This window comes from Ambystoma mexicanum, chromosome 11, assembly GCF_040938575.1.
Source record: "Ambystoma mexicanum isolate Mex_15411 chromosome 11, UKY_AmexF1_1, whole genome shotgun sequence".
NCBI classification, from domain to species: domain Eukaryota; kingdom Metazoa; phylum Chordata; class Amphibia; order Caudata; family Ambystomatidae; genus Ambystoma; species Ambystoma mexicanum.
In genome coordinates this window covers 155,894,135-155,919,558 of record NC_090934.1, presented here as the reverse complement: position 1 = coordinate 155,919,558, position 25,424 = coordinate 155,894,135, and the positions used below count along the sequence as shown (strand labels likewise).

The 25,424-nt window shown below is 44.8% G+C and overlaps 1 long non-coding RNA gene across 1 annotated transcript; it reads right to left on the bottom strand.

The window, feature by feature from the left end:
• Positions 1-7,543: 7,543 nt before the first annotated feature.
• On the bottom strand, positions 7,544-16,493 carry LOC138503155 (uncharacterized). The gene is made up of 3 exons (XR_011279576.1): positions 16,215-16,493; positions 14,159-14,364; positions 7,544-11,403 (listed from the first exon to the last, which is right to left on the bottom strand). It is a non-coding gene; the product is annotated as an uncharacterized lncRNA (long non-coding RNA).
• Between the last annotated feature and the right edge of the window lie 8,931 nt (positions 16,494-25,424).

Genomic DNA, 25,424 nt, shown 5'->3' with positions numbered 1-25,424 from the left:
CAGTGTGCAGCTTGTGTACAGTGTAGGCCGTCAGCCCCGACTTCACCGGCCGCCGCGGTTGTCTGTGCCGGCTTAATTGCTGTTCTCCCATTGGGGCGCCCACACCCGTTGCCTTCTTTGGGGTCTCTGGTGGGCCCACGCCTATTCCGACTCACAACCCTTTCCCGTCCAGAAGGCTGTTATGCGCTACTTCCCGCCTCTCTGTAACACCTCGGAGGCTCCAGGTGGGCCGGGATCACCATGATGTTCTGGGGCCCAAGGTCCTCCCAGCGCTACAGGACACTCACCGGACAGCACCCGTGGGACAATCACCAGTGCCACTCATGGTTCTGGACGGTCTCTTTCTTCTGCTGGTCAGCTTACTTGGTCTCCAGCACAGGCTCCTCCTAGCGAGCCAAGCCGGGCGCGCCTGCCATCTTGATGTCCATCACGCAGTTTCTTCCAACTGCTAAATTGAGTATTTGCTGTCCCGCTCCCATGCCAAATTCACTCCAGGCAATCCTTGGACCTTATTTGCATTGCGTTTCCGCAATGTTAGTGAACGAAATAGGGCCAGTTTAGCGGATTCGGTTTCACGATCTCTGCAGAGCTCTGAAGGTCTGCAACCTACCACATGGCCGCCAAGCCAGGCCCCTTTGCAAAAGTATTTATATCTAGATCTAAAATCTTTTAGCAAACTTTTGGGCAGATTCATCAAATGGCACCACACTTAAAAGCCTTCACAATATTTTGGAACCCCCCCCCCCCCACCTCTAATTTTTTTCTATCGTGACATAACAGCACCACACTTTCCAAAACCATTCCGAATCACGTCTTAAACGAAATTCCAAATCTCGAGCAGTTTCATTGAGTGGCGCCAAAGTTATAAGCCATCCAAAAACTGCTTTTCACCGACCCTGTAATGCACAAATAAGCATAGATGCCCCGGAACATCTCAGCACCACCCCGGACTGTTTGCAGGCATCGGAGAAGAAATATGCTGTCCCCAGAGATTGTTTGATAAGTTTGACAAGTGCAATGTTGTGTTTTTTAAAACATTTTTACAGCGATGTCTGCAAATCCAGCATGGCGGACGGTTCCAAAAATCTGACGCCTCACGGTTTTTATTGACCAATCTGCAGGCGCGTCCGATGTCTGAGGACCCCATGCCGACCTCTGGACCAATCAGGGGCCCGTCCGCAGACCAAACCCAGATTACCAAAATGTAGGTTAAAAAAAATAGTGTTATTTAAAATAAAAAACAACTGTAAGGATTTACACCAAAAGTATGCTCTGGACCAAGCTGCTGCTCCTGGCGCAAATTTGGTGAAAATCCGTCCAGCGGTTTGGGCTGTAGGTGTGAGCAAAGTTAATTTTCCATTGAGTCTATGGGAAAAACCACACATTTTGAGGCACCCCCATATAATTTTCTCCCCCCTTAACAAAACCTCACTTAACTTTGCAAGATCGATCTGATGGGGCCATATAACGTTTCATGAGCATTCGTCCAGGGGGGGCGAAGTTATAAACCACTCAAAAAGTGCTCTTTCTATGGGTTCAGCAACTTAACCATAACTACAGCACCACTATCGCAGGCACAGTAATATTACACAGCCATTAAAGCATGGATGGTTGGCAGGTCCTACTGCCATGTTTGGAAAAACTTTTCAAAATCTTTAAAGGAGCTAGCCAAGCCTCATCCTCTATTGCACTCACCCAGGGCCTTTGGTCCTGGCTGCAGACTTCACCGCCAACACACAGGGCATCGTTTTCTAGCCCTCCTCCACACCCACTTGTGCATAATCATCTCCAGGGCCCACCTCAGCTGCCCCCAGCACTCCCCCCCCCCCCCCCCGCACCCCCCTTCTCATCCTCCTCCCAGAGGAGGTTTCTAGACAAGTCTGGTCTATGAAAGCTTCCTCCAAACAGGTGGACCCTTGCCCCTCCAAAACCATCAAGGACAACATTGACTATCTACCTCCAGCCTTGGCAGACCTATGCAATCTCTCCTCTGCCACTGGAGTCTTCACCACTTCTCTCAAGCACCCTCTGCCGACCCGACCATTCCAGCTAACCATGGCCCAATCTCCATCATCCCTTTTGTGGGCAAATTCCTGGTGAAGCTGGCTAACTCTCAGCTTACCCTCCACACTGAATCTGTGCGTTGTCTCCATGACCATCAGTCTGGCTTTAGAGCATCCAGAGGCACGGAAACACTCTTCTGAACACCTGCTCTCAAACCGCGACTCCAACTCTCCCACTATCCTCATTCTCCTTGACCTCTCTTCTGCTTTTGATACAGTAAACCACAACATCCGGATCTCCCGTCTCCATGATACCCTATCACAGATTAGGCCGTGGCGTGTGCCCTTTCTCTCTGAACGTTCCTCCCAGATGGAACTTGGGTACTTTCTTTCCACTATTACCCCCTCTATTTGTGGTATCCCCAGGTTCTTCAATGTCTACATGGCCTCTTTGGGCCACAAAATCTCTTTCACCTCTAACTTTTAGTGCTATGCAGATGACAGTTCTCCTTCCGACTACCCTTAGCTTCTTCGTCGTTCATTCCCGACTGTCTGCAATTCAGTCCTGGTGTGCTGCCAACTACCTCTGCCTTAATGCCAGCAAGACAGAGCATCCTCAATGGGACCCCAGCTCCCACTTTCCCACTCTGGCCGGCCTCCCTTGGTCCTGCCCCCACACCAGCGAGGCAATAAATGGTATTGGGGAGGAGGGGGTCATTTTCGACTCTACTCTGTCCTTCTCTTCGCACATCTCTGACACATCCCAAAAAAATCCCACTACCAGCTGCACATCCTCGGGTATTCTGCCTTTCCTCAACTTCCCCAGAGGGTCACTCACCAGAGCCCTGGTTCTCATCAGACTGGGCTACTGCAACAGTCTCTTTCTCAATCTTCCCACTTATACTCTCAGACCTCTTCAACTTATCCAGAACAGAACCCAAGACGTATCCTTGCCTCAAGCCCAAGGACTGCATCTCCCTGGTGCTGAAATCTCTCCACTGGCACTCCGTGGCTGCAAGGATCAAGTTCAAGACCCTCTGCATAGTCCACTAGGCGTTCTGGGGCCTAGGGCCTTACTATCTACAACCCTCTTCCCAAATACTCTTCTTCTAGAGCCCTTTGCTCAGCCTCCTCCAACTCTCTCCAGGCGAGCCGTTTCTCCAACAGCCTCGCTTTGTCTTGAGCTGGACCTCTTCAAGTTCCAGAAACTCCAAGACTTTCCTCTTCTTGTCGTCCTCTCTCCCTTCTCCTCTGCTAACCTCCCTCTTTTCCGCTTGTTTCCCTCCCTCCTTCTCTTCCCCACCTGCTTAGTTAGCCGACTGGTCGCCTGGTGCACCTCCTTAACCTCACAGGTCCCAGGCTCCCCCACCAGTCCTGCACTTGCCTCCGGGCCTCTGCACTGTTCCTGGCGCTACTGCAATATGCCCCATGATAGGGGCAACCACTCTGCACTTAAAAGGGCCTCTGCTGAACTGGGCACACTTGTCCCCCTCTCTCGCACTCCCTGTTCTGTGCACTTAACCTTGAATGTTCTAGGCCCAGCAAGTCAGTCTGTCTAGTTCTCCCCCTCATCCCCCAGTTTTGATTGTGCTTGAAATACTCATGTATAGGCGATTGGATGACCAGCCATCAAGCAATCAGAGAAATGTTCATCAGACCAGTACTGTAGTTCATGATCTGTACATGCCCCCCCCCACCTACCCCCTTTTTATTTTCTCCCCCCACCATTTAAGCATTTTACTATTGCATATGCCAGTGGTCTAGTATGCTAGCTATTGTTGGATCATTCTGAATCTTTCAAGGCCTAAGAATTACTATTCCTTGTTCCCATCCCGCTTTGAAGCACTATCAGCTATCTTCCTCTCCACCTGTGGGGTTCCCCAGGGGTCTAACCTCTCACCCTGGCTTTTCAACCAATGCCTGGCAACTCTCGCTCAATGCATTGCCATTTTCTGCTCAAATTTCCAGTGCTACGCTGATGACAACTCATTTTCCAGCTGCCCTCTGCGACCTCTCCCTCTCTCATCTCGGACTGCCTAACTGCCATTCAAGATTGGTGTGCCGCCAATGATCTTGGTCTGAATGCCAGCAAGACGGAGATCCTCCTCATCGGCACACCATCTCCATCCTTTTCCCTCACTCTCTGGCAAGCCTCCCTTGGCCGCCCTCCTACCCCTACTTGCGAGGCTAAGAACCTTGGGGTCATCTTTGACTCCACTTTCCTTCTCGGCCCATTTCTCTGAGGTCTCTAAAAAGTCAAACTTCCTACTGCACCGCCTAAGAGGTATTCTTCCTTTCCTCTCCTTCCCTCAGAAGCTCACGGTCTCCAAAGCTCTGGTTCTCTCTCGGTTGGACTTTTGCAACAGCCTCTTTCTAAATCTACCTGCCTCTACGCTCCACCTTCTACAACTTATCCAGAACAGGACTGCGAGACTTGTCCTTGGCCTCAAGTCCTGGGATCGTATCTCTCCAGCTCTGAAATCTCTCCATTGGCTCCCAGTGGATGCAAGGATTAAATTCAAAACGCTCTGCATTGTCCACAAGGCTTTCTGGGGCCAGGATCCAAAATACCTTCAGCTATCCCTCCGCAAATACCTCCCCTCTCGAGCTCTTCTACCTCCAACTCCCTCCGGGTCAATCATTTTTCAAAGAAACTAGCTGGGGGTAGATCTCCATCTTTGGCTGGGGCCTCCCTCTGGAACAGCCTCCCTGCCACTCGAGAACTTGAGAACCATCTCCTGTTCCGGAAGCACCTCAAAACCTTCTTTGCTTCTGCCTTTGCTTCCCTTCTCCCCTGCTGATCTGCTCTCTTGGCACAGTGCACCTGGCCACCCTCTGTCCCCTGGGCCCAGGTACCTGCTCACCCTGCCACCTTCCTGCACTGCCTCCTGGCCATCTCTTGCACTGGGGGCTGTATCTGTACCCATACACCCCCCACTTGCCGGCTGCACTACCACAGTTTGCCTCCATTTTCTATTTATTTTTATTTATCTGCGCTCCTCGCCTCTGCACTTTCCACTCTCCCCCTTCCATGCACTTTTTCCCCCCCTTTTCCCTTTCCCATGCGCGTTCTCAATGTCACTGGGCCTAGTAAGATCGTTTTTAATGTTGTGCTGTGTTCCCCCTTGTTCCGCTCCCTTGCCTAGTCCCACTCTGAAACACTTGTGTACGAGTGCGATACAAATAAAATATATCATATAAAGCGCTTTTACAAATAAACAATTACAAAGCCAAGCCAATTATAGTAGTAAGTAGAGGAAGGTTTGGCAGGTAAAAAGATGGCAGCCTGGATGTTTTCTTACTTTGGAACAGCATTATTTGTACTGCCATTGAGGGCAACAAGTTTTTATATGGAGAGGAAGCATTTGGGCAGTTAGCAGGGATATTTACCGCAGCATTGCTTTTTACTGCCATTAAGGATAAAGCAAAGGAGTGTTAAACAGAGGGGCGGGAGGGTACATGCCGCCAATAGGATCATGTTCTACCGCGGAAACACTGGTATATAATGGCAGAACCAGCATGGACAGTCTTGCTTATAGTAGCAGTCTTACTGGATTATGGCCCAAGCAAAGTATGTGCTTATGTAGGACTAATGACAAAGTGCCAGGATTGACATGTATAGCCACTATCGACATGAAAAGGTCTTATATTGGCACAGTGTGGGAAAAGTAATCATGAAAATGCTCCTGTACACAGTTATCAATCCAACCATCTGGCTTGGCTCATCGACCTCATAAGAGAAAGGGGTTGGATGCTGAAGTATGGCTAGCTCTTGAGTACCATTGGATGCTAGCTACAGGCCATTTTGGCATAGAGCCTTTTCACCATAATTATGGTCCCAACGTGCTTTTTTGGTTAGAGGGCCCAGAGCACAAACATCTGTTAGGTGCCATTACGCGCGTGTGCATTTCAGCCATTAGAGTTATTTGAGGGTGTCCAAGACCCAGATAGTCACCCATGTCTAAATGGAGTGTGGATGGGCAAAGCAGAGAATACCATGGACTATAGCGGGGACTGTGTATAGTGGGAAGCTGCAGTTCGAATTGGTCGTTAAAAGTAGATTGTCTTCTGGCCGAATTTATGTGCAGGGCGGGTGGAGTGAAGCCGTGCCTTCCATTAAGTTGCAAGTGTGGTGAACGAGGGGACAAATAGGTTAATTGTACAAGGATTCATTTCATTGGTTGCATCCATGTACAAGGAGCCCTGCTGCGTTTCACAGGCGATTTAAGCACTTGATGGATGCATAATACTCGACCTCTGAGAGGTTATTAGAGATTGCCAGCCCTAGTTCCTTAGTGCGAAACAAGGACCTCATTTCAATTTTACATGCAGCAGCCTGGCCCACCATTCTGTATTTTGGAGTTATCGGCCATGCCAACCAGGAGTCCAGGGTGCCTGGTTATCCTCCTATGGAACAATCAGCAGTGTTTTCCCCTGTGCATTTTAAGTGTGATGCATCCTTTCTTGTGGATTACGTGGTGGGTAATACACGTGAACTCCAAGGAGGCCAGTCAACTAACCAGCGGTCAGTGGAGTATAATGTGCTGCGGAGGGTACATGTGTTTTCTTGGGGTAAGAGTGCAAGGAGGAGCCTTGCTGCAGAGTTTTGAACCTGTTTGAGCACTCAGTTATGTGCGGCCGCACCCATGTAGGGGTTATTGTGGAAACTCTATGGGGTTATGAGATAGGGAAAATCTGCTTGGGGATGTAGAGGGGGAAGGGGCACAATCTGGAGACTGCATTGATGTGACGGGAAAGGGCCAGGTCCGAGCTAAAAGTGCAATCCTATGTTTTTGACTTGGGGGGGGGGGGGGGGTGCTGTTGAGGGTGGGTCATAATGAATGTGGCCACACGATCCGTGGGGGTGAGGGGGAAAGAGAGCGATTTTGTTGCAGATTAGGACTGCAGTTTTGAGGAGCAGACGATTGTTCATCCTCCAGGTCAATGTGAGGCCGGATGGAAGCGAAAAGGACTCGAGGTGATCTGGGTGTCATCCTCAGTTGAAACAGGTGGGATTGTGGGAACGGATGGGCTTGGGCAAACAGAGGTTGTAGGGGCTCAGTGCGGAACAGAGGAGAAAGGATTGAGACAGATGATTTGGGAACAGCTAGAGGAAAGGAGATCCACCAGAGGGCAGAGCCCCGTGTGCCAAGTCGGAGGATGGAGTGATTTATCATGTCAAATGCTACCGAGAGGAGAGCAGAGCAGCCATCTGAGTCTGCTGTTCTTTATAGGTTGTTCTAGATAAGAGACATGGGAAGAGACTGACTGGTCAGGGAAGCTAAAAGTGTTTTAGTAAGTTCTTGGAAGACTAGAATTCCAATTCAACCTTCACTACCTGCAGTTAACGTTTCATTCCCGTTCATGTTAGTATTGTGCCAGCCCTTCTCCCCCCTCAAACTACCGTTCGTAGCGTTTTTCTCTGCTAATACAGCTCATTTTAACTATAGTACAGTTTCATAAAGACGAGTCATATTTATAAGCTATGTATTTCAAAGAACTGTTAAACCACACAGGAGGTAAAAGAAACCGAAACAATGTTTTGTTGGGGAACCAATTTGCATATTTATTTTAATTCAAATTGTCAAAAAAAGTTCGTTACATTTCAAAACATTTGTAGATGCCAATTCTATTGTGGATTTAACAAGTTTTCACTCTTCCAAGTACATGTGCGGGGTTACTGGGCACCTAGTATTTTTTAAAACAGCTGCCCAATTTTGAGTGCTCTGCCCTCACAGCTCCCTTCACATTGGGCACATGAAGGGTTGTGAGGCAATCCCGTTCAATCAAAACAAAGAAGGCCTAGTCACCATCCTCCCCACCACCCTCAAAATTAAATGTGGATAATTTTATTTCATGGAGTTATACCCACAAAAAGGGAGATCTCAGACAAAGCAAGGGAAAATAAGTCAAGCATGTGTTGTTTCACAACACTCTTGGTTGGTAAAGCTGACTGAGAAGATACTCCCCTTGCTGGCCAGCTTCTGAGAACGAGGTATTTAGATTTCCATTTTTTTTTGGTATTTTTTTCATTTTGTAAATGGGGTATCGTAGATGTTTAAGTTACCATCACATTTAAATTAAAGACTTGTACTTGGGCTTAGTTTGTGTTCTGCTTATTTTGAGCCACTCCATCATGGCAAACGGCCAATCAAAGCCACTTTAGTACAAGTTGAAATGCTTCGGGAACATCCACACAAATCTCAGGAGGATTTGGTAAACATCTTTAGCTTACATTAGAGCTTGCAGTTATTTTATTTTTTTTAACAAGCCTGCTCCCTTTTTCAGCACCAGCGCCTGGGTTGAATTAGCAATTCCACCTCCAAATCTAGAACACCCTAAAACATTGCCTTCATGGCAGAATTTATTATAAGGCTGGTAGACTGATGCAGCATGGCTGCAAGTGCCAGGTACAGACCAATTCAGAATAGGGAGTAGCAATAAAGGAACGGCTTGCAACAATTCTCATGATGGATGACAAGGCAATATTAAAGTATGCCAGGTGTCATCCTAACTCCAAAGATTGGTCTGTTTTCCCACAGCCGTATAACTAAAAAAGTGTATGAAAAGCCAACAAGTGAAACTAGAATGTTTCAGTGCTTTGGTGGTTGACGTACACCAAACAAGAATCACCCGTTTGAAATACAATGGCTAATCAGGTTAGCAAAAGAAAATGACCAGTATAGGCCTATTATCAGCATTTACCCAACAAACTAAACACAAGTAAAAAGCAACTTTACCCGTTAGGTTTAGTTAATTACTCTCCATAAACCACATAGTGGTTTCAGGCTGAAGAGTCAATGGGATGCTTTTGACAGTCAGAATAGAAAATGCTGTCCATATTATGCACGCAGGTGCAAATTTACATTAATTGTGGCCCATTATGTCCAGTTCGACTAGTTGGCACCCAAAGGCATGGGGCAAAAAAATGATTGCAATTTTTCAAAGGACCACAAGTTTTTATCAACAATGATCGCTGTTGCGCGTGAAAAGTTAACGGAATAGATTTTAAATGTCAGTTGCCCTCTCCCAGACTCTGGAAGGCAGCCCAGGAACAGGTGCACAATTCGTGCGTAAGGAACTTTTAGCAATGCCCTGTATTACAATATATTCAGGGGAAAACCAGCATGCAGTACATTTTACCCCTTTGTTGGTCAACTTCCCTTAATCCTGGAATGGAGTCTCCGCTGGAGAGGGTTACACTGACAGGGGGTAGTAGTAATGGATCTTTACCAATCTAGTTAGAGGATTGGTAGAACAGTGCATCCAATCCCACCCCCTCAAATTGATAACAATTTGGAAATATGTCCAATCAATTACCATATGGTGAACAACATTGGTAATGTTTCCGATACAGCTGCTGACACATTCTGAATGTAGAAAGAAGTTTTCATAAACCTAGTCAATGAACAAGCAAAGATGCCTGACCTCATATTGCACAAAGAACACAGCTGCCAAAAATGATTTTAAAAACCTATACAGGGGTGAACAGTTCAATAGGCGTCGGAAACAACTGCTGTGTTTAGGCACATGCTCCATGAGTAGTAGTTACAAATCTCAGGTTTGGTCTATACACAATAGAATATGTTAAGAAACATCAATGGTGTAAATGTACATAACAGTTGAATGGATATGTAATAAAAAAATAGATATTAACACATCGGAAACAATCATGCCAGTTGATAGCAGTACTGAATACACGCAATGAGATCAGAATCTAAAACAGTCTAGAGCTTAAACACGCTATCACAGTAGGAACAGTTCAACAGTGCAGCAAAAGTTCATTTGACAGTCCAGAAAATATTCCTTAATGCATAGGGGTTTCGGGACAAATTCACTGTTCCATTATGGCTTGGTAATTCGAAAACACATCTTCATACATAATGTGAATCAGCAGCATTTTCTTCCAAAACGATAGCTTTTTGCTTTTAACTCACTATAAAACCAGTTTACAATAAGTCAAAATACAAAACATGTGCACGTTCACCATTTACTGGACAGTGCAACATCAAAACACATGTGCTTTTTATATTTTGTTACACAAAATATTTTTATCAGGCTGTGCATCAGCACAGCCCTACATTCAGAAGTTGTACTAAAAATACTTTATTTCTGCAGGAAAATCCCACATAAATGTACATATGCTACAAGTTTTACATTTATTTACATGGCTCTCTTTTTCCACAGTTCTGTGAAGCTTCCTCTAGTCACAAAAACGTTATATTTTACAGGGAATCAATTTAAGATCGTTTCGATTGTGTATATTGCTCAAGAAATAAATTCTAAAACTGCAGTGTGGCCCAAATAACAAGAACAAAAAGGCAGTCTTTTGGCAGTCACATGGCAGTGCAAATGATAGTTGGCACATCTAGAAGACATAGAAACATAAGCAAAACATGAACAGCAAGTGCCATTAGATGTGCCAGACTACTCCAAAACGGTTGCCCAATGCAGTATGTAAACAATGGGATGTGCAAATCAGAAAGCAACCATGGATGTCGGCTTGCATGAGGATGTTATCATATGACAAATCCAAAATAAGTACATTGTGGCAACAAGACAGAAGGCCAATATTAAGTTGGTACACAGCAGTGATGACCCACAAAACTAATAAAGCTATGACAGAAACGCACTAATTGTTCTGCATAAAGTACCTCTATGGTAATCTGAATATGAAGAACAATTACACATTTTAAAAAATAGATGCTACATTAAGTGCAAGCATTGTGGCTCATCATAAATTTGGTTCATGGGGTTGTTTCTGCAAGCGAGCCTCTCAGTGCAATGCGCACAGCGCACAAGTATGAGATGAAAGTGCTTTGTGGACAGTTTCACACGTTGCCCATAATTGAGTTAAAGCTCATTTGCAGTCAAACACGGTAACACTATGAACTACACCGTGACCTATATACATAATCTCAAATCTGAAACCCTGTAAATAAAAAATCATTTAGAGAACGCGTTATGCCTGGACTTTGAGTAAGGTTTTGAGTTGGAAGGTCAACATTTCTTTGTCAGAAGGGTTAAAAGAAAGTGGAACCCAGTGGCTCGGAGGTTTTGGAAGAACACTTGGTGCAGGCGGCTCACTAAATTTGGCGCCAGCATAGTTCTGGTTGCTCTTACCAATGAAAAGTGGATTAGTGCCAATCAAGAAGGGGCCCCAATTATTATTCTGAAAATGGGCTGCGCTCCTCCCTCCGTTTTGCATGGCCTGCCATGCAACTGCAGATGGCACTCTATCTTTCTTTGCCAGGACCACATTCAGATGAGGAGAGTTCTGATCTTTGTTTTTTTGCCTGTTAAGTTGTTGCTGCTGGTTCCTCGAACGATTGTTTCTAGGCTGAGGAATTGGAATGTAAAATCTCTCACCACCACCACCCATCTTCAACTTGTATGTCACCTGCAGAACGATCAAAAGAACACACACAAAGATCAAATATACCGTTTCGAATTACATGTTTTTTTTTTTTAAAGTTACATTCCAGGGTTAATGCAGCGCAAAAAAACAAACGATGGACAGGCTACTCAAATAAGTCCAATTAAAAAAAAACCAAAAATAATAAAGTCGCCCTGCTTACTTACAAATCCATCAGATAAGCATTGGGAGGGATTGCGACAAATCCCCCATAGTTAAGAAAACTAGTAGCACTTTGCTGGTAAAGTGGCAAGGAAGGCACACCAGTAGTGTCAATTACTAAAAGATTAAATGGGAATTCATAATAGTGCCAAACGGGATTATTGCAGAGTACCGGATGGCCAACTGTGGTGGTATTGTATTATTAGCAGGGCTCTGCTGCAAAGGACGATCCAACACCTAGCGACCAGCATGCAAAATAGAGCCGAAATATCCACTCGCAGTTCAACTCCCGAGCTACGTGACTGGGAATACAAATTTTAGCCGTCCATTTTTTATCATTTCAAAACAACGTGTTTTGTCCCAAGAGACAGCAGATATATGCTGCTTAAATTGGGAAGAGAAAAAAAGTGTGCCGATCAGTGACCTCAACCTCGTGGATAGGCAAATTGATCAGCTGAGACGACTGCAATGGAGCAGCACAGCAGGAGGTTAGGCCATAGCCCCTTGAAGAAAAGAAAAATAAAGATTCTGCCCAATCCCCCCACCCCCAGATATCATATCCGCTTATATTTTCCATCAGAAGTAGGGCCCGTACTCATTCTTATATGGTCTATTATAAGCAGTTATCCATTTGCACATACCAGAAGTAGATTGGCTTCAAGTTGCTGGTATGTTTCCAAGTGACCCCTTAGGTTGCATTTTGCAGGAAGCTACTTACTGTCCCCACCTCTCATGGTTTAACTAAACAAAAAGTGAGGTGGTACGACCGGCAAGTACCAATGGGTGGATGTATAGGGGGGGGGGAGGGGGTTCAGAATTGGTAAGCTTGTTCTCTGCAAACAAAATAAAAACATTGGAGGGCCCAGATCGCTCTACAACAATTAAATGTACCCATGCCCCCCCCTCCCCCATGGCATTCATGATTTCAACAAGCATAGATTTACCTCAGTGCCAACTCCACCCCCTCAATGTTTCAACAATGGCATCTTGGTGTGTATGTTATCTTACGCATCTGCAACTAGGCATTCATGTTTGCAAGGTTCAGAGTTAGTGATTAGATAGTTTGCAAGACCAACTAAAGGTCATGGTAATATTTCCGAAGAACATTTGCAAGGGTACGTTAACCCCACCCCCCCTAAATATCTGGATCCCCTAAATATCTGGATTTAATGCTATAAAAGTTCTAGGGGAAGATTTCACTGCGGTCACGATTCAACTTTGCAAAAGTTTAGTTGCATTATACAGTCCGCCCATCTTTTAGATATTTGCCCTCGCTAAGTCATTTTCTTTAAATCCTTTTTAAAAATGTGCAAAATATAGCATTTTACCAATCTGCCACCTATTAACAGTCCGATAGACAAATCCACGAACTCGTGCCAAGTGACCGTCAGGCCTGCACTTCAGAGCAAATCCTTTCAGATGTATCGTTTTCAATCCTTTGATACAGCAACACTGGATATGGAAATTGTTTAGCTACCTATATAGTTAGGATTACACAGCATAGAATACACATACGCGCAATATCATTTTTCTAGCCTCAAAATCCATAAAATCGAAGCCACTATATCCTGGAGGGCAATTCCCTCCTGCAAAGCATTAACTCAAGTGGTTGGTGAAAACCATATCATTGTAATAACTTGGGTGAGTCGTATAGCACTTCACTCAAATTCTTCTCTGTAACCAACAGCCTCCCCTTCTCAATTCCTCAACCTCAGGAAGAAAGACGAGTTGCCCCGACGGAGGGTAACCAAACCCCTGTTGCACGTATCATCATGTTCCTAATGAGAGCGTGCTGCGATTGAGTTTCCCACCATTGTATGCATGTTTAATTTTACCTAGCATAGTCTACTTCCTACGGGATTACACGTCACCGTGGATACCCGCTATCGGGGTCAAGAAATCAGTTAATTCCATCAAGTGCTGTTCTGTAGTTTGAATATACAGACAGAGGTTGAGCCTTTAGTAGGGGCCCCTTAATGGTTTTTATAGGCTTCACACACAATTATGTTCAATTTATTTGGGGCGGGGTTCTGTGTAAATCAATTAGATTCAAATACTTAATTCCAACTCTATAGAGGTTCTTAGAATTGTATACTAGGTGGAAGACTGCTAATATTAAGGCAATGTAAGCGAAAGCACCAGTGTGTTCAAATTTGTAATTCACAGTAATCCACCAGGCGGCTCCGTTCGTGTACGTTTTCTATGTCTCAAACAGCATGCATCGTAACCATACGTCAGTGACATGACAGGGCGTGTACACTGGTGGAGGAAGTGCATGGCATGAACGTTCAGTTTGCAGGGGGGCAAACAATGCAGCCGAGTGGATTTCACTGTATATTGAATTTAAAAACCGCGCGTTGTTTAAACCGGAGGACCGCCGCCCCCCGCAAAGTATTGAATACTTTTGAGTTCCAACAGTGTCGTTACTTGTCAAATACTGAGACATAAGAAACACAAGCAATTGCTGAGATGGGCCTTCAGATTTTAAGGCGACGCGATCAAGCATTCATGCCAGTGGACACAGATTGGAATAATGTGGGAAAAAAAAGAAATATTGCATTTGAAACAGCCTTTGTACCTTTTAGTTGACTGGTCCAACCCTGACGTCCAGGACTTGCAGGATGGGTAATTCCGGGATAAAGAGTGCGTTTCTCCTTCTGATCCCTTCGTTCCCTCGCTGGTGGAAGCTTGCATGAGCTGGCGTGGTCCGCAGATCCTGGATGTCAAGACAACGCACATCGGAGCCTTCCCAGCACGGGTGGCTGGTTCGAGATACGTCTACGACTGTAAGACAAAAAAAGGCGCAGACACTGAGTAACTGGATACACAACCACCAACTCAACACACAAAAGCTCACAACCCACACGGTTTGACTCTTAAAACCCCTATATTATTGTGCAATGGTTTACAGTAAACCATCCACAATATAAACAATGTTCACATGAACATGCAAATGTAATACATAAAATGCCCATATTTAATCGAATGCATTCGTTTCTAGATTCCTTTTGGGTCCATTTATTCGGTATTAGGAGTTGGATCAGAGACTGTAGGGTGCCTTTACAACGGGGTGGACGCAATATTCCGCCTATGCACTTACAGCTGCACTACCTAGCACTTACACCCCCCCCGCCCCCAAATCCCTCTGTATTTGGACGTTCCGAACGAATGCTCACAGGGCCCAGTAGGACCGCCTCTAGTTTTTATAGTTATATTTGTTTAATTCCCATGTCCCCTCCCTGTTGCCCTGTGGGGGCTTTGAAACAACGATGTACATGCGCCTTACATATGAACAATAAAATCAATTTAAAGAGCAAAGGGGTCTCCAAGAGGATAGCATGGAGGGACAAGAGGCGGGATGAGGCTGGTCGCAGCCATGCAGAAGGAAAAAAAAAAAAATGAAAAAAAAAGCTGCCCAACTGGTCTATTGTTGTCAAAATGCATATTTTAAGACGGGACTGGAGGAAGTTATGCATGCAACGTCAGCACACAAAACTAAATTGCAAGTACGCAACAACAACAAAAACCACGGGACTGTTTTGACATGGAACAGCTGGGGGGCGAAAGCAGTTCTGATCGATGACGTCTGCACCAGCGCAGCAGCTGACCTGCATTGTTTACTTTGCAGCCTTCATGCGCGGTTTCTGCAGCAGAGTGGGATTGCATTGGTTTTGCAGCCCGGCCTTTGGGCGCCCAGTCTGGAGCAGGACTTCAACGCCCTACAAGGCGACCCACTTTGAGATCGGGCCCGTCATTGGCTGAGAGCGAACACCGCAGCCCCCCCCCACCCCCCCGGGGGTACGATGGCAGACAGGTAGGCCTGTACCCCTCCCGAATCCACAATCAACAAACACCTTTAATGGGCCATTCAACAAAGCAGCTCGATGTACACCCTTCTAAGAGAGTCAATCCGCAGCCTCCAGAACTGAAAGAGGAATGGGCTGTGCGGCGGGGTAATAATGTGGACCTCCACAAAGAAAGTACCTTTGTCTGCACCGCTGCTTTCTATAGTGTACGGGGGTCAGGGGCCACTCGTTATATTCGGCGGTTTAGACATGTATGGAAATACGGGGACGAGGAACACAATTCCTGATTTCTTAAAGAGGGATCGGATCGTGAGTTGCCACAACAGTCAAGACGATCATTCGAAAGAAACGTTTGTCTTTAATGGATCCCATTCAGAAACCACATTTAAAACATTTTTTCAATAGCACTTACAGCCCGGTTCAACTTACAGGAAATTCAAGTACAATAAAAAAAAAGTGCTACACCCGAGAAGCCCAACGTACCAACTTTGACCGAAACACTTACAAATGTGTTATTTTAACGACAGGGCAAGACAGTACTGGTTTTATATCGGGCCAACGCACCCATGTCGTTTTTTTAAATGCTAACCTAGCCAGATTCTCCGAAATATTTTAGCAACGGTATAGGGCGTATTTGTTTCACTGCCCAAGGGCCGTTGGAGTCGTCGTCCCTAAATCCGAGGTGGCTGGAGGGTTACTTTCAGAGATCTAAAGGTGGAGGGGGGGGCTGGGAGCAAAGCTGCCTCAAAACAAAGGAGGAGAAAAGAAAACACACAAGATGGCGGCCACTGACTGCGCACTCACTCGCTCGCTCCGACGCCCACTCACCGTCTCCCACTCTGCGGCGCGTGCCCTGCTGGGGTACAGCCCCGGAACCTAGAAGGTCCACCCTGGAAAAACACACCAGCACAACGTAGCAACCCACTCTCCTTGCTCCTCCGTCTCCAGTCACTGCGTAACTCTCCTGCACCCCTAATCAGTCTCCCTGTCTTTCACACTTCCCTCCTTCCTCTCTGTGCCCGCCCGAGTCCTCTGCTCGACGACAATAACCCTGACTCCGCTACGCCACCACCAAAACAGCCCCAGTACCGCCCACCACCAACTGCTGCGCGGCCCACTTCTGCTGGGTCCAATGGCTGGGCGGCTCCAGTCGCCGCCTAGGATAGTGGCGCGGCCCATTCGATCTCTGACCAATGATTGCCAGACGTACGAGGACTCCCGGCCAATGGGAGCGTGGCAGTGCTCTAGTCTGCCTGTTGCTGCCTGTGCCCAGAGAAGGCAGTAGATTAGAACTCTGTTGTTAACCGAACAAGGAGCAGTGACGACATTAAAAAGGGACTACGACAAGAAGGGGAAGCTGTGATCAAAATTGCGCAAATGAAACTGCCATTGTTCAGTGCAAATAACGTGAATGTTTCTTGGTTCCAACTTCCAAGAAAACGCTGCTAATGCCTTGAATTCAAAAATGTTTTTATATAGGCTTTTTGATTAAACGTTGGTTGATTGGGGACACTTTCTCTGGAAGCAATCACTACATAGCTCTTTTTTTTTTTTCAAAAATACTTTATTAATTTTCACATAAACAACAATAGTAAAAGTAACAATGTTTCACCATCAGCAAATAGAATGAAATTTACAGAAGAACAAAAGCATCAGAAATAATTCAGACCAAACAAAAATAACCAACCGTAGTGAAACATAACCACCTCTTTTTCTAAGGTATGAGTGAAACGTTTATCAGTGACCTCCTCCCACACTTCCTGTTTCTACCTCCCATGCACCTTAATCATTTACATCCAATGATTGGAGGCGGTAGTGCCCAAATACCATTTAAAAAAAAAAAAAGTAACTTTTAACGGTATCACCACCTTCCCCCACTTGCCCGCCTAAACGAATGCAAACATATATTAAACAGAGAAAATAACTCTGTCTGTGAACAAAGAAAGAGAAGGGGTAAGGATGAAGTGTCTCAGCAGAGAAGCGGGTTTATAAACAAATTCTATGTCAAGACTCGTATTGTGCGTCTCTCATTTTAATGCCAGAAAACAGCATCTTCAAACAACTAATGTAAAAATGTAGCATTCTTTAGCATGTGCAATGTCATAATGGAACGTGGAAGGTAGGAGGATGCAGGATTGTTATTTAAGAGGAAAACTGAGAAGAAGGCGGTGGGTGTACAGATGATCGCCAAGAAATGTTACGGGTATTTATATAGCGCACCGTCACCAACGGAGTTGGTCTCCAGGCGCGCATGCGGATCTGTAAACAAAAGTGGAGGATGGGGGGTTAGTGGGTGAAGAGGGCGTAGGAACGTGAGAGGTGGTGTACTGTTGGCAACTTCAGATTGGTTTTCACTGCGCTGAGCTTGGGTGTGCATATAGGATCGAAGTGAGTCCTCGCATTCTGTTGTTGCGATCTATGTGTTGATTGTTGTTGCGGTCTGGTGAAGTCCTGGCGGTTTCCTGTGAGAGGGGTAGTTGTGTGGGTTTTTTTGTGAATTAAGTATGCAGAAATTTGATGTTTTGGTTAGTGAGTTGTATGTCTCATAATCCTTGTAGTTTGTAGTATTATGTATCAGGTTGTCATACTGGGTAGGTATATTCTTCTCTTGGTTTACTGATTGTCTAGTTTCTGGGTTGATACCGTGGCTGGTTTCCAGCAGATAAATTGGGCTTAGTACCCCAAGTTCACCGAGCATTATCCCTAGTTCAATAGTGGTGGTATATTATCATTCAACAGTTCCTTTCTATCTATTTACTGTCGGTAGTCCCTTGGTGGTATAAGCTTCTCTTTCCTGACTGTCTAGTTTCAGGGCAGTGGTGAGGCGGCTTCCAGCTAAGTTTTTGAGCTTAGTACACCCAGGGACAAGCATAATCTCTGCTTTGGTAATGGTGTTTTAGTTTTATTTCATTCCATGCTCCTTCCTATCTATTTACTGTCGGTGGTCCATTGCTGCCCGTGTTTACGAGGTGTGCCAGGTGCTATTGCTGGGTCATACCTTGCTCTCCCCTCCGATTAATCTGTTGGTGTTCTTTGGCATGATGATGGTTTGTCTATTAATTGATAAGTGAATGTTACAGATCTGTATATCCTTATTTTATCAGGGTGGTTCCTCTCTCTGCCTAGTTCCTCTGTATATTCCTTGTGGGCATTCTTTCTGATTATGGGATGAAGAGCCATGATTTGAGGAGCTTCCTGAATTATTGGCGATCTCTTGTGTTCCGTATGTTCGTTGGTGGTTCGTTCCAAGTTTTGGGGGCGAGGTGCAAAAATGCGGATCCTCTGAGTTTTCTCTTGTATGATTTGGGTTCCAAACGGAGCTGCTGGATCTCAGTGGTCGAGAGCGTTCAGCCCCTTGCAAGGAACCATTTGCTGAACATTGAGATAACCCTATCAAATGTATCCCCGAAGGAACAACAATTTGAGGGAGAAACTACCTGAAGGAATATGAGAAAAGAGCAAAGAAAGAAGCCTGTGACGTCATAAGAGAGTATGAACGACGTCTCAGGATACTGGCTGAAGAGGATATATGGATCTTACAGAAACTAATGACGAAGTAAGAATCAAGAGAACTTTTAAATATGAAAAAGATTACACGTGCACAAAGTGCTGCAGAGAAACAACCGTTCAACAATTGTACAGACGCTGAAACGCAAGGTAGACTAAGTTATTATAGAAGCTGCCTATATCTAGTGAATAGAATGCAGGTGAAGCCACAACGGTATAGAAGCTGGATTTCGGTATCATGAATTTTTAGCAAACCAAGACCCATGAAGTGGAAAGGGAAAGTTGTGTCGCAGCAAGAATAAGTTGAATCGTTGAGCTGCACAGTGAGGTTGTCTGGCCTAAAGTCAAGACTGAAGCAGCCATGGCCGGTTTTCTGAAAAGGAGTGAACATGCAAGGATGACTCATCTCTTGTTAAAATGCAAAAAGAGAACAGAGTGCCAAGTTTAATTCATTTAAGACATTTAAAACCGGCAAAATGGACCAAATCATGGTCTCCTGTCACGTGAGCCAAGGATGAAAATAGTGTTCGTACTTGGAGTCCTAGAACGAGATAGTGAGTGTCCGTGCTTCCGTGTATTCTAGCATGTATTTTCAGAGACAATGATACTTTCCAAGGCCAAGTTTGAAGACCATCTTCATGGGAGAAGGCTTGGATGATGAGAGATGCTGGGCTAATTGGGTTGGGGAGGTAGAGTCAGGCTCATCTCCTTGCACCTGGGTCTGGGTTTACGTGCTGCTAAGTGAACCAAATGTTCTAGACATGGCACAAGCGTGCCAACCAATTGTAGTGGTCCATATAAGGAAGGACCTTATAGTTTGAAAACCAATGAGAAACTGTGTACTTAATGTTTTTGAAGGTGACATGTTTTAGAGGTAGGAATGTGCAGTTCACTTGACAGTGAGCAGCCAATTACAATCCTAGTTCCTACAGATAATATACTTAGATGTTCCCTTTAAGGCTATCCCGATCCTCAGTAGGCTTTTCATTATCTAACATTTTTTGGGTATATAACCATGTTTTTATGAAATGATCATTGAGAGAAATCAAGGGTCCGTCCGTTGATGTTCGTTGTAACTCCCTGTTTTGGGTATTTGGTAATAAAACAGTACTTTGTCATCTTCCTCAGTTGGTTCGGTTATTTGGACTCAGAGATATTCTGTGTGAACCCATCCATTGCATGCACATTCCTAAAGGTCCCTAAGCTCAATGGGATGAAGAGTGTAGTAGTGGGAGTGTAAATGAGAGCAGTAGTAGAGACTGGAGTAGCGAAGTGGAGTGGTTAAATCAAAAGTTGGAGGCGAGGAGTAGGAAGAGTGAAACATCTGAGGGGCAGGGTATTGGTAGAGGAGTAAGAAGGGAGTGGGAGTTATTAAGTTTTTATTATTTTTATTATTATTATGGTATTTATTAAACGCAGACCTAGCTTCAGAAGCAACGGGGTGCTTTCAGCGGTATACAACAATATAGATGCACAATGGAGCGCATTACAGAGGTATACAAAAGTACAGATGCATAACGGAGCGTGTTTCAGAGGTAAGAACAGATATACAGGGGGGGTAGAATACAGAGGGGCACACAAGAGGAGTGAGAGTAGAAGACAAGAGAAGAGTGGACGTGATCGGGCTAGCCTAATTCCAACCGAGGAGGTGCAACACACTATTCAAATTCCCAGTACAAGATCCTTTGTTAGAGTAAGGAAAGTTAGGAAGTCCCTGGGGGGAGTTTAAAGACCCTGCATATGGGGAAACCATTTATAGGAGAGGAAACATTTTTAAACAAATGGGGTTATCATTCAGTAGAACTAACCAGGGTTATGAATGCCTGGAATAGGGAGGAGGTCCGTCGGCAGACAAGAGAGAGAGGGACGGACGGCCATAGGCCTCACAAATGAAATAAAACCCCTCAACTGTCTCAAAGACTTGGAGTGTTTTCTGTGCCATCTCTGACAGCACCCTCAACAGGAAGCAGGATCATCCCCCATATGCATATATTTTGATGGCCGATTGTTCCAATAGTGGCAAGGGGTGCAGCTTCATGAGTTTGATTACAGCATCACATTGATAGATGTCCTTTTGACTATGATAACATGGATTGTGGTCTTTCAGGGGATGAGGCAACAAAGAATGTAGGTATAAGAAAACTTCCTCTTCAGTACCTACAAAATTGCCTTGGTCGTCATGATTCCATTAGGGCACTTGCATCCTACTACAGCCGCTGTAAGTGTGTCAAAGTATTGTGCCACTGCTACTGCCAAAATTAATGAGCTTTCCAAAACAGTTAATGGATAGGCCTTTCATGGTGCACCCATTAAAATGGCTGCTCTCCACTACAGGAGAGGCATGTTTTGAGGGTCTCTTGGAAGGCAGTGTCTTCTTCCTCATACAGATGGATGTTGGACTGTCTTTGTAGGCCATGATCTGTAGTATGTGAAGTGCACCCCAGGCCCTAGTGCGCAAGGCAGTGTTATCACTGCGAGCCATGCTAGAATAGGATCAGGATTCAAGGCGCACCTTAAGTTGTTGGGAGTCTCCGTTATTCCTTCACCCGCAGTAACCTCTTCACAAACTCATGATGAACACAGGAGGTTGGTGCATGGCATGAAGCTTTCTTTATTAACCAAATCTTCCACGGTGTCCTGACAAACATCACTGCAGATGGCCATAATCTCACATACGGGGTAGAGACATCAAACAACGCCCCGATCCCTACGACAGGCCTAACAATACCAATTCAACACAATAACAAGAATTGACAAAGCCATCCGTTTTGCCTTTGCTTAAGAAAGCTGCCTTAGCTCTGCCGTCTTTGCCCTAGACGGAGACATGCCAACTGTCTCAATTAGGAGTGAGATTCTTGAGTTTTTTTGGGACATACGTTTTACTATTTTTCCAATGCAAATGCATACCTCTGAAATCCTTGACACTTCAAGGCGGGTGAAATCAAATGTTTTTGGTGGGTGAGACCCCACTGAAATCTATGGATGGGTATGAGGATTGCCTTGTGGTGACTAAGGTCCAGGGCAGGAGACACCTGCCAAATGTGAGTGAGTGGAGAGGTATGCAACTGAGTGGGCACATTTTCTTCTTCTTATTGAGTGATATCACATGTTGGTTTGTGTAGACGTGGCCTCATTTGTCATTCACTAAATAGTTAACACCTTGCATAGATGCCAATTTTCCAGAGTTTTGAAAAGGATACGTTTTTGTTGAAAGGCGACAAAAGTCTTTCTTTGTAATATATTGAACAAAACAGCTGTTTACCAGGGTCACTTAAGAAACAATGAGGGCCCGCTTGCACCTAAGGGCAAAACCTCGGAAACAGACGATATACCTGAATAATATTATCAGGCGTTTTCTGTCTTGTTTTTATTTCTCCAGACCTTCACACTGGGAACATTAAGGATATACTCCTCGATTAGAGCAGCATAACAAAAGGTTGTTTGTCTTGAATAAATTCTCCCTGAGACTCAGGCAGGACAGTTAGACATATCCAGGTCCTACCACTTTGCTGCCAACAATAACCGTATTTCCGGTTATACCTTTTCAGTTTATCAATTTTTCACCTCTCTGCATATCTGTTGCTCTCTGGATACCACCGTTTTGACTTAAATGCATCTCTTTCTGTGATGAAATAACAGATCGATTTCAGGTGTGTGTCACACCGCACCAATTTGTTCTATATGCTTGGAGACTCAAAAGTTTTTTTTCTTTTTTGCTGTTTTTTCTCTGTCAGTTTTTTGTGGATTTATCACTTGTCGCTTGATATATATTAGATTATATACATTAAAAAAAAGTTTGTTATGTGAAAAATGCCTCACGGTTGTATCTCATATATTGTGTCAAGAGGATTTATTTTCTCAAAAAATGGACCCTAACATTTATTGCTTACACGTAGAGCTACTCAGGGGAGCCCCAGGAATCAAATGACCCCCATTTCAGCTCTTCACCCCTGGCATAGCGACACCTTTTCCTTTTTTGATGATTCCCCGCTTGCACCTACGGCATGGATGCTAGTGCTACTGGTAAATCACCAATGAGGGAAGGGGCGATGAAAGGAGGCCATAGGGGACCGTTTTTCTAAAGTGCTGTGTTCCAGCTCCTCGGTTAAGGGACTGCATCCTTTACTTTTTATGGTAGTTCTCTAGACACATGAAAACACTAGTAGCATTGATATGCATTTATTTCTTGACAGATTTTATGGTTTTGTTAGGTGTCTATATGTCGCCTTGAAGCTTCTTACCAATGTTGAACGCCTGCTGATAGGTAGGGCTGCGTGAAATTGTTATATTCCATTTCGCCTGCTGCAGAAGCGAAATCTGCCGGATTTCGATCCGTTTCGCTCCAATCCACTGTTCCGCCACCCCCTTGATTCCAAAAGAGCGGCGCAAGCTTTCCTGTGCCGTTGTGCGAACCCAGCGAAAATCAAAATGAGCCTGTTTAATTTTCTTGTATCGCAGCGTGCACCTTGTATGGAACGAAAAGAGCGGCACAATGTTTCTTTCTTGTGCCGCTTGCGCGAACCTAGTGCAAATCGAAATGAGCCACACAAAGTTTCTCGTGCTTCTGCGTGAACCCAGCATGAATCAAAAAGCACGGCATGAGGTTTCTCGTGTCACTGCCCATACCTTGCAGGGTTGAAAAAAATGTGCAAAGTTTCTCGTGCTGCTGCGCGAATGTAGCGTGGGTAAAATAAATGTGCGTGGATCAGAACAAAAAGCACACAAAGTTTCTCGTGCCGCTACTTGAAACTAAGTTTCTCGTGTGTCTGCGCAAAACTAGCATGAATCAAAAAAAGCCACACACAACGTTGCTCGTGTCGCTGTGCAAACCCTAAAGCCGTGCAAAGTTTCTCGTCACACTGCGTCATGTTGCTGCATGAAACTAGCACAGATCGAAAAAATGACCTGGCAGCAGAACTGTACTATTCATTCCAGTGCGAGTTATTTTTGGCTTTGCAGGAGGACATTTCGCTCACCCCTACTCATATTGACAAACTAATCTCTATGTAAATTAGTTTACATCCGTCACATCAAGGGCTTGAAATGTTCGCTCTTGGCAGATGGCCGCTTGCTGGAATCAGCACAACAGCTTTGCACCCAGTCTCTTTGGAGGAGAAAGGGAGTTCCCGATTGAGAATGTATAGATTTAAAAACTGTTCTTTTTCCGCAGACCTTAAGTCATCATATTTACTATTTATCTGCTGTTACTTTCTAAAAAGGTTTACCCAGGCTGCCGATTTTCAATGGAGCATTATAAAGTCAGAGGACCCCCCCCCATAACATGGAATGTTGTCTTCCCGGTGTAATTGCTTTCATATTAAACTTTGGAACACTCTTGGTAAAACAAAGTCTATTATCTGATGCACACAGTGTTGCTGTAAAATTCCACTGGGGCATATTTGTAATATATATACATTCAAGTGTTAAGATAAATCCTCATAGCCAAACATGCAAGTATATTGGCTTTTAAAGTCACAGAGATCCTACATATGAAAGAGATAATCGCACAGTTTTTACCTGGTCAAATATATACAAATGCTCCTCTGATGTTAAAGGGATGGTCTAGTAAAAATGTTTCAAACCGCAGCGTTTTCCAACACAACTGCGTTGTGTCTGCCTGAATCTGCTTTACCATTTGGGGCTCTCGGGCTCCCCACGGGGGCTGGGAGCACCGGAGACCCAAAGTGATAGCCACAGCAGGCAGAAACACACGCGGTTGTGTTGGAAAACGCTGCGGTTTTAAAACCGCAGCGTTTTCCAACACAATAACGTTGTATTTATGTTTGCGGTCGCTTCAAAAGCGACCGCAAACATAAATACAACGTTTTTAAAGCAGCGTTTTTATTTCTAAGTTTTCCGGGCTCCTCCAGCCCGGAAAACGTAGAAAAAAAACCGCAGCTAGTGCTTATTTTTTGTAAAAAAAATAAATAGCACTTACCGAGATTCAGCTGCAGCTTTCCTGCTCTGGTCTCCGGTCCGCGTCCTCCGAGTCCCGGCACTAATGAAGGGAAAGCCACCCAGCGGTAGACTTTGTTTACTACAGCTGGCTGGCTTTTCCTTCATTAGTGCCGCAAAAGCAAAAGCCAGCACAGGAGGGCCTCCATTTCACAAAATGGCTGCGCCCCTGTGCTTGCTTTTTCGAATTTTGAGCTTGAATAGCTCAAAATTTTACATAGGAAGTTTTAAAACGGAGGATGCTACTATTTTTTTTTTTATGTGGCCTATCTATTTTTGAAATAAAAATGTTTACTAGACCATCCCTTTAAGATGCTGGTCCGCCTGAAACTTTCCTTTGAAATGCGTTGGAGAGGATGACTATATTTGTGCATGTCTGCACACTTTTTTGGCAAAGTTAGAGGGTTAAACGAGCATCACATGAGAACTATTTCACAGCACGTTAACTTTGAAAGTCACAACAACCCCAAACACAGGTTTGTCCATTTACCAGTTTTTACACATGGCAGTTCATCACATTGCACTTAATGGATGCATATAACTCAAAAATACTCAAAGCAACCTAACCCCAGCCCC